This window comes from Panthera onca, chromosome B1 (genome assembly GCF_046562875.1).
Source record: "Panthera onca isolate mPanOnc1 chromosome B1, mPanOnc1 haplotype 2, whole genome shotgun sequence".
Taxonomy (NCBI): domain Eukaryota; kingdom Metazoa; phylum Chordata; class Mammalia; order Carnivora; family Felidae; genus Panthera; species Panthera onca.
In genome coordinates this window covers 120103264-120112315 of record NC_138342.1, presented here as the reverse complement: position 1 = coordinate 120112315, position 9052 = coordinate 120103264, and the positions used below count along the sequence as shown (strand labels likewise).

General features: G+C 45.5%; 1 pseudogene; it reads left to right on the top strand.

The window, feature by feature from the left end:
• Positions 1-4001: 4001 nt before the first annotated feature.
• On the top strand, positions 4002-7235 carry LOC132692999 (forkhead box protein K2 pseudogene; annotated as a pseudogene).
• Positions 7236-9052: the final 1817 nt, after the last annotated feature.

The window sequence follows — 9052 nt, the reverse complement described above, 5'->3', positions numbered from 1 at the left end:
AAAAAGGAGTGTTGAGCATTTGAAAACATCACCGTATTTTTAAAGCATGTACAAAAATTTTCTTATTAATCCATCTAAAGCATAGACCTCAGTTTTATTTGAATTATTTTCATTCTATTAATCTTTATCTCCTATCTCAACAAGCATTCATTCCTAATGACCTTCTACAGTGTACTAGTTGCAAAGCTAATCAATCATTGAATAACTATTTATAGAATGTCTAACAGGTACTCAGCACTATACTAGAGGCCAGATAAACATTAAAGAAAGCTTTTCTAATACTTCCTGAAGGCTTTTTGTTTCCAATTAAAGAAGGATCTTAATGTTTCACAAACTTGCAATGTCCTCTAACAACTCTTGCCTAATCACCTGTTGCCAAATCAAAGCTTGATGAAAATACAATCATGGTATGATCATCTTTCCCTCGACAGAGGCTTCATACTGTTCTGTATTTGAAGAGGTGACAGACTATGATTTTACAGGATACCCATGCTCAATTCGAGCTCTATTCCTGATGCTTAGAACGAACATGTGATCCTCAAGGAGGAGTAAGCACCCTTCTTGCTTACTTCTGTTCACACAGCCAATGTGTCTTCTTATCATACGAGAATGACAAACAGAGCTATCTATCTTCGCAGACATGGAAGGCCAATTAGGAAAGGCTCATCTGTAGGGGCCATGGTTTTAAGCATGCCTCTATTACCCTCTCAGAACCTAGAAGAATAAGACTCAAAATTGTGTGGTTTTGAACTGCACTAGTCAGGTTGACTCTGTACCCATACATTGTCTATACTTTATAAAAGCTCATTTAAGCAGCGGGGCGTGGAGGACATACAGAGAGTAAAACCACCTAAATATGTAAAAGGAGACAGTGACAATACCACACTCTCAAATAAGTAATCCGTTAGTATTGGATTCTTACCACGTTTAAGGTTCCCATCTACGCAAAGGACAACAGGACTCTGTTGTTTGACAAAACACGTATTTGGGATCATTGGTATCGACTTACAGTCAGTCAACAAGACTGCACAGTTCATAGGTTTCTCCTCCGTTCAGCAGAAAATGCTGCGTTTCCTCGGCAACTGAGAGTGTTTGGCTGGGCTTTCACTTTTCTTTCTACTTATAAAGTACAAGCAAGGAAGGGGTCCCACCATCTAGGACTTGGTTCAGAAACTGGTTTCTCTGCCGTGAGTAACTGAAATAACCCATTTGGTGCCTAAGCAAAACCCTGTGCTTACTTAGATTTATATTACATCTTTATGATCAAGTCTCAGGCAAATAATAAAAGGTAATTAAAACTGAGAAAGTAGTTTTAATGCCTGAATTATTTCTTCACCAAGAAGCTTCTAAAATTCAAGTAACTAAGAAGTTCTTACTCTTAACTAGGCAACGTTATACTTTATTTTTCAAACCTAATCAACTAATCTATGCAAATGAAACAATGGAATAAATACCTTTGTCTTACTAGGTAGAGTTTTCTCAGAAGCTGGAGCTTTGAAAAGAACTCTTAGCTGAGGCAAAAAGTACAGGATTCAATCTCCTTTTCTACATTAGCATGGGTGATTAGAGATCACGATGAAAGGACAGTGGCCAAGGTGCCAATTACAAATGTTTGTTTTTCGGGAGATAGAATGCCAAGTGCTGGTGTCCCCACTATCCTCACCAGTAAGATCTCCCGTACTTCATTACCCCACTTCCTCCCAAGTCAGGTCCATGTAAGAGCTAAAGCCTCGGCTTCCTCTGCAGAAAGAAAGACAAACACAGCTCTTGACCTGGGGCTGTGGTTGAAGAGAAGCTGCTTCCACCCGAGGTACTTGAAAAGGCATCACAAAAACCAAAAACCATTTCAATTTCCTTGTATATTTGCTACAGAGCAGCTCCCACTTTACAGATCCTCTTGTGGATCAGGCTGTAAGCTTTCACTTTTACACCTGAAGAAATAAATGGGCTCATTATGAAACCGAAGGTCTTTTCTCCTTAACACTCCTCTTGATTCCCCCCCACCGTCCCACTGACACCTAATTATACTCCATACCTAGAGACACCCCATAATCAAGCTTGGAAGGAACAATGGGTAGTTGAGTGTACAGAGAGGACAAACCATGATTTACAATCCTCTTTTACTGGTTCACTACTCAAATACCAACATTTATGTGCTTCCTAAGTCCTGAGGGGTTCACTCTCTGCACACTAATGGCCACAATCCCTACTTAACTAGATTGAACAGTATACCCTGAAAATTAATGGCCACCCAAAACCTCAGACCGTGACTTTATTTGGAAATACGATCTTTGCAGGTGCAATTAGTTAAGGAAAAAAGAAATCCTGGTGACAGTGGACAAATAAGGACCTTATAAGAGGAGTGGACACACAAACAGAGACATACAGGGGAAAAGACCATGTAATGGTCTGAAGACTCAACTATGCGGCTGCAAGCCAAAAAGTGCCAAAAATTGCCTGAAGCTGGGAAGAGTCAAGGAAAGATTCTTCCCTAGTGTCTTCAGAAAGAGGATGGCCCTGCTGACACGTTAATTTTGTATTTCTAGAATTATGAGAATAAATTTCTGTTATTTCCGGCTACTTGGTTTGTGGCAATTTGTTACAGCAGCCCCAGAAAACAAATCCATATACCTCAGGACACTATATGCTAGACATCCCCAGTCAGTTTCCTTGTTTTATAGCACAGAAAAAAATTTTTTTTAATTGCATGAATTCAAAAAGAGAGAAGTTAATCCTCTATAAAATTACATATTTTGGGTCAAAGATAAGAACAGATTTTTAAAAGAAATAATATAAGCTGCCTGGAGAATTCCCTGAAAGATCTTAATCATGACCACACACCATTTTATTTCCTCGGATGCCTAGGATAGGTGTCACTGGAGTAGGACGGACACAATGAAGACCAAAATTGAGATGGGTCTTTAAATTAGCCACCTAAGAAAGTTTTATGAGAACTTTTCAAGGAGATTAAGCACATGTAAGAAACTCCTAGAGAAAGATGGCAGAGAGACATAGACTCATATAACACTACCCTCCAGAAAGAAAAAGAACAAAGAAAGAACATATCATCAGTTAACTCAAACAGTCCTTTAAAATTTCTTCCAGAAGCAGAACAATTAGGGCTCCCAGAACTAACAAGATGATGACTTCTCCTGACTCCCAGGGAAGAGGGCAGAAGGGGGGGGGGGGGGGAGGATTCAGGAAACCCTCAGCGATACCCCCAACTTGGAACAAACCCAACTCAATGGTTTAGGACCTTCAAGGCCCAGAAACCTAGAATGTTCTTCAAAACACTCTTCTCCACTGCCACAGATTAAGGAGGGGTTCCTGGAAACCAGATGAACACCAAACGCACCCAAAATACACACTCCCCCTGGGGTGAAACATTGTCAAACTGAAAACACCCTTCAGTGCAGAGGAATGTCCCCAGGAATGTCCCTTAAAATAACTATGGAGTGGCCTCCGCTGGTCGCCAGCCGGCCTGGCAGCGCACGTGGCCCTCAGCTCCGTGGCGGTGGGAGGGGTGGCCGGGCACTCTCAGGCCGAGGGCGGTGGCCAGGCCCCCGGGCGACAGGGGGTCCCCACCAGGCGGCTGGGCCGTGGCACGCCTCGAGGTCCACGAGGTCCAGTACCTGACGAGGAAGCGCTGGGTGAAAATCAGGCGCAACCGGTTGCAGGGCTCCGTGGACCTGAGCACGGGCCACTTGGGCTTCATCTGGCGGCGCCACCTCCACGTCTTCACTCCCGGGGCGACAGCGGCTTCTCCCTGCTCTGTCTCTGCAACAGCTGCGGGCAAGAACCGCAAGAACCATGGGATCGCGGAAGCTGCCGCACGTGTGTACGTTCGGGTTCCTGGGCACCGACGGCAAGATCACGTGAGAAGGTGGAGAAGCGGGAGGTTCAGGGGTGAAGCCCACGCGGGTCCGCACCTCGCCCCTGGCCCCCTGACCCCCTGACCGTAGGCGTTCCAGACACCACGGCGCACTTCATCATCTCAGCCCATGGGAACCGTCAGTGCTGCAAACTCCTACCCATCCAGCAACCCGACCCCACCCCCACCCCCCCCCCCCGCCCCCCGGGAGCAGGGTCTTCGGGGTACAAAAATGGGCTGTGTGACACCAGCTGACCTCAATTTAAAGGCCGACAACTCGCAGCCAGAAAAAATGAAAAGGAAGCTTCTGGTGGAGACAGCCCAGAGGATGATTCAAAGCCACCTTATTCCTATGCAGTTAATCGTACAAGCAATTACAATGGCCCCTGATAAACAACTCACTCTAAATGGAATTTATACTCACATCACTAAAAATTATCCACACCACAGGACGGTAGACAAGGGCTGGCAGAATTCAGTCTGCCACAGCCTCTCTCTGAATCGTTATCTCATCAAAATACCACGTTCCCAGGAAGAACTAGGCAAAGGCTCATTCTGGAGGATAGATCCTGCCCCTGAAAGCAAATGAATAGAGCAGGCTTTTAGGAAAAGATGGCACAGGGGCGTGCCTTGCTGCAGATCCCCTGGGGGACCTCTCTCATATAGAAGTGCCCCAGACCCTCCCAGTCACACTGGAGTGCGGTCTGCTCAGGCCAGTGGTGCCCAGACCCCTGAGAGCCTGTTGAGAGAAGGTTCATTGCGCCCCACCCCCTCCCGACCTGGAGCCTGCGTCTGCAACCTCACAGTCCCAACTGCCTGTCATCCAAGAGGCCCTGTCTGTCCAGAGTGCACCAGGCTCACCTCTGTCTAGTTGGGCCTTTAACTGCCACGCAGCAGCAGCAGGTGCCACCAGCAATCAGGCCTGTCACCTACACAGTCACAGCCCCTGTGACCACCTGGACCTCTGAGCAGCTTGTCGTGCAGACGACTCACATCATCCATCAGATCCCAGCAGTGTCTATTACTGGCGTGGCCAGCCTGGCCCCAGCGAACACATACACCGTCACTGACCAGGCAGTGGTCACTCAGGCAGCCATGCTGGCCCCCCACTAGGGCAGAGCCGCAAGAGAATGAAGATCATAAAGAAATAAAGGTGAAAATAGAACCTATTCCTGTGATTCGCCATGCCTCACCCTATAGGCACTGCTAGCCGGGTCGTTCAGATTTCATAGACCACCCCTGTCCAGGTCACCGCGAGCTACCAATAAAAACTATAACGCAAAACACAACTCACATGGTGCCAATCCCTGCCACCGTCCATGGCCTGGTGAACGGTGCAGTGGTGGGTCCTCTGCACAGGCTGGCCAGACGTGCATGGGTGTCAGCCTCCCTGCCCACAAAGCACCAGAATGGCGACCAGTCAGAGCAGCCAGAGCCGAAGCAGGTCAAGACAGAAGACCCAAGGGGTGCCTGGGTGGCTCAGTCGGTTGAGCAACCAACTTCGGCTCAGGTCATGATCTCACGGTTTGTGAGTTCGATCCCCGCGTTGGGCTCTGTGCTGACAGCTCAGAGCCTGGAGCCTGCTTCGGATTCTTGTGTCTCCTCTCTCTCTGCCCCTCCCCTGCTCATGCTCTCAGAAATAAATAAACATTTGGGGCGCCTGGGTGGCTCAGTCGGTTAAGCGTCCGACTTCGGCTCAGGTCATGATCTCGCAGTCCGTGAGTTCAAGCCCCACATCGGGCTCTGTGCTGACAGCTCAGAGCCTGGAGCCTGTTTCAGATTCTGTGTCTCCCTCTCTCTCTCTGACCCTCCCCCGTTCATGCTCTGTCTCTCTCTGTCTCAAAAATAAATAAACATTTAAAAAAAAAAAAAGAAAGAAAGAAACATTAAAAAAAAATTTTTTTTTTTAAAAGACAGAAGACCCAAGAGAATCATCATCACCCTGAGTGTGGACAGCTGTCAGCTGCCAGCAGTGAGAAAGATGCCCAAAACTAGTGACTGGGACCATTACCACTGGGAGAGCCTGCCTTGTGGGAATGGCTATTTTGGTTCTTACATTCCCCACAAAAGGTTTACGGGAGCATCCACGCTCAAAGAAAGACAGCCAGAAGGAAGGGAGCAAGCACAAAAGAGTTTATGAGGGACAGTACTACTCTCCCAAGAAGGGGGAGCAGGCAGGCCCAGAGGGGGCAACTGCCCTGAGGGTACAGGGGTCCTCTCTTTTTGTGTGAGTGGGGCCTTGGGTTATGGGGAGTGGTCTCTAATAGAGGCTGCTTCCAGTCATTTTGGGGACTCCTCCCACAGGTTGGGACCAGGAGTTTTTGACCTTACAAGGTTTCTACCCAACAGTCACAGTCACGGCAGCTTCCCCCAAGGCCAGGGTGGGCAGGGGGGCTAAAACAGCAATGCAAATACATTATAATGAGTCTAGGGGTTACCCTGGGGCAGAGGTATAGGAGGAGAGGCTTGCTCTGTACCGGTAGCTCCCATTCTGTCTGCCCAGGGTCTTGGAAGCCACAGTCAGGATGCTGTGCCTCCAGGCTTCTAATGTGTGATGTTGTGCCCCCAGGGCTTCTAACTCCTAACCTATTTATCACCGTCCTTGCCTCCAGCTCACCTCTAACTTAACTGCCTAAGCTTTCAGGACAGCTTTCCTTACTTTTTTATCAACTCTGTGCTGCCCAGAGGGGACACTGTCCTTTACCTACACTGGGAGCACATTGTGTCAGTGGGTAGAGGGTCCTGCGGTTGGGCTTCACGTCAGCACTGAAAGCACAAAAACCCAGGCGGCCTTAAACCTCCTTAAAGAAAGAAGTCGCACCTGAACAAAAAGCACATGCAACAAAACCCGGTTGGGCAAGCGTCTCCCCACTCTGAGCTCGGCTTGTAATTCCAAGCAGAGATTTGGGGTCCTTGGGCGGCGCCCGGTGCAAGAAGAGCTGCAGGGACAGTTCGGGAGCCCTCCTCGCTGCCCTCCCAGGACCCTCGGTGCTGGCACTGGTAGATAAGACAGCAGTCTGTTGTACTGTGTGGAATTAGAATATTTTGACATGTACTTTCTTTATAAAATAATGGAGTCTTTGATGTTTCAGTTCATTCCATTTGTACTCGGTAATTTTGCAATCACACAGGACCTTTCATGTTGATTTCACTTGGGGGAAAGAAACAATGTAGTTTTGTTTTTGTTGTTCTGTTTCAGCCTATGGAATGATTTCCTTTTGTCTGTCCTGTTAAAGTCTGGATGGAGCTACTTGATGGCGTCTGCAGGTTTTCCACGTTAAAGCAGCTACCTGATCCAGTCCGTCCACCTCCATCTCAAGTGTGTAGGACAGACAGACAGATGCCCATGCTGGGCTGCATGTAACCATGACCCCAAGAACTGCTGGACTCTGGAGCTGCACTTAACCGGTTCTCTTTCCTGCTTTCTATTGTTTGTTTCTTTGTGTTGACTTTGTCCCAGAATAATTTTCCACTCTAAGTGAAACAAGCCTCCTAAGTATTGTGTGTGTTTAAAGGCACAGAACTGTTCCTACCTCATTTGGAAAAAAGATTCAGTTTTCTACCACACACCCTTTTCAAAAAATAATAACTATGGAGAAAGAAAGAGAAGCAACTTAACGCCCCTTGTAGGTGTAATTGTTCTTTCCAGAAACTATCCCCCAACTCTCAGAAACCGAGGAGAGCATTAAGCCATCAACACCTGGCCTCGAGCACACATTATAAGATGAGGGTACTGAGAGGACCCAGAGGAAAACAGAAGGGAGCAAAATAGAATCCACCCAGCCCCGTGGGTCGATGAGGCCTAGACAGCACCAACCCCTTTCAAATGAAAAGTGTGAATACAAAAGGCTCATCAACAACACAAAAATACTATAGCAGGAAGAAAAGTAAAAAATAAACTGGAACAAGTTTAAAAAAAAAACTATTCTAGAATGAGCACAGTCCAAGAAATTAGACTTTTAGACTTTGCATTATGACAGAAAATAAAGAAAATTATCTATGAAATGAGATGTCAGATGGGGAAAGAAAATGACAGAATAAAAAATGTTCAAGGGTAAGGTAATGAAAAAGTCAAAGATCACAGACAGCTAAGAAACGATAAATAAATATGGAGCAGGAAGAAATGAAAATGAGAGAAAAATAACTGAGATGTGGGGGATAGTTTTGAGAAAAGTATATACCAAATATATAGGAAGCAAAGATAGGGAAGTATTTAACAGAAAACTGACAGCAGGAGGGCAAACACAAGCATTTCAACAAACAGATAATGGGTGCCCCTGAAATATTAAACAGCAAATGAAATTCAAAAATTTGTTAATCAGAAGCTATACAGTATGTTACAGGAAATATTAATGAAACCACCACAACTAATATGGATATGCTAAGAAAGTTTTCCTACTTTAAATATAAAAAAAATTTTAAGTTTTCTCAGAGTATCCACGAGGGGAAAACAAACGACAACAAATTGAAAGTCACCCACGAGTAGCCAGAATATTTTTGTTAAAGCATTAAGTCAGACTTTGTCCCTTCCCTCTTCGAACCCATCCAGGTTTCACCTCTCATCAGGATATAAACCATATTTCTTAAATGATCTGTAAGGCCCAACCTGATCTTAACTTCAGTTAGCATTCTGACCTCATCTTTCTATTCCTCACCTCACTTCCTTTGCTCCAGGTAAACAGGCCTCCATGTTGTTCCTCAAATATGCCAGACATGTTCACCTCAGGGCCTTTGCACTTGCTGTTCATGCTGCCTGGAATGTTCCTGATGCAAATATGTAAGTCTTTTTCACTCATCTCCTTCACATGTCATCTTCTCATGGATTCTTTTCCTGACTGCCCCATTTAAAGATAACCCTCACTGTGGCTCTCCATATCCCTCCTTTTCTTGCTTAAATTATATTTACTTATTTATCTATACGATACAGGTCATTAGTTATTTATTCATTTTGCTTATTATATATGTTCTCCCATAGAATTTAAGCTCCAGGAGAGCAAAGATATTTGTGTGTATGTTGTTTATTTCTATATTCTCGGTATCTAGAATAGTGCCTGTCCAATGGTAGGAGCTCAACAAATATGTATTAAATGAATGAGTGAGAGGGGAAAAAATCACATATTTCAAAGATCTCATAGGAACATTCAATTCTAAAAGATAGTAGATAAGTAAGGAGAAATAGTT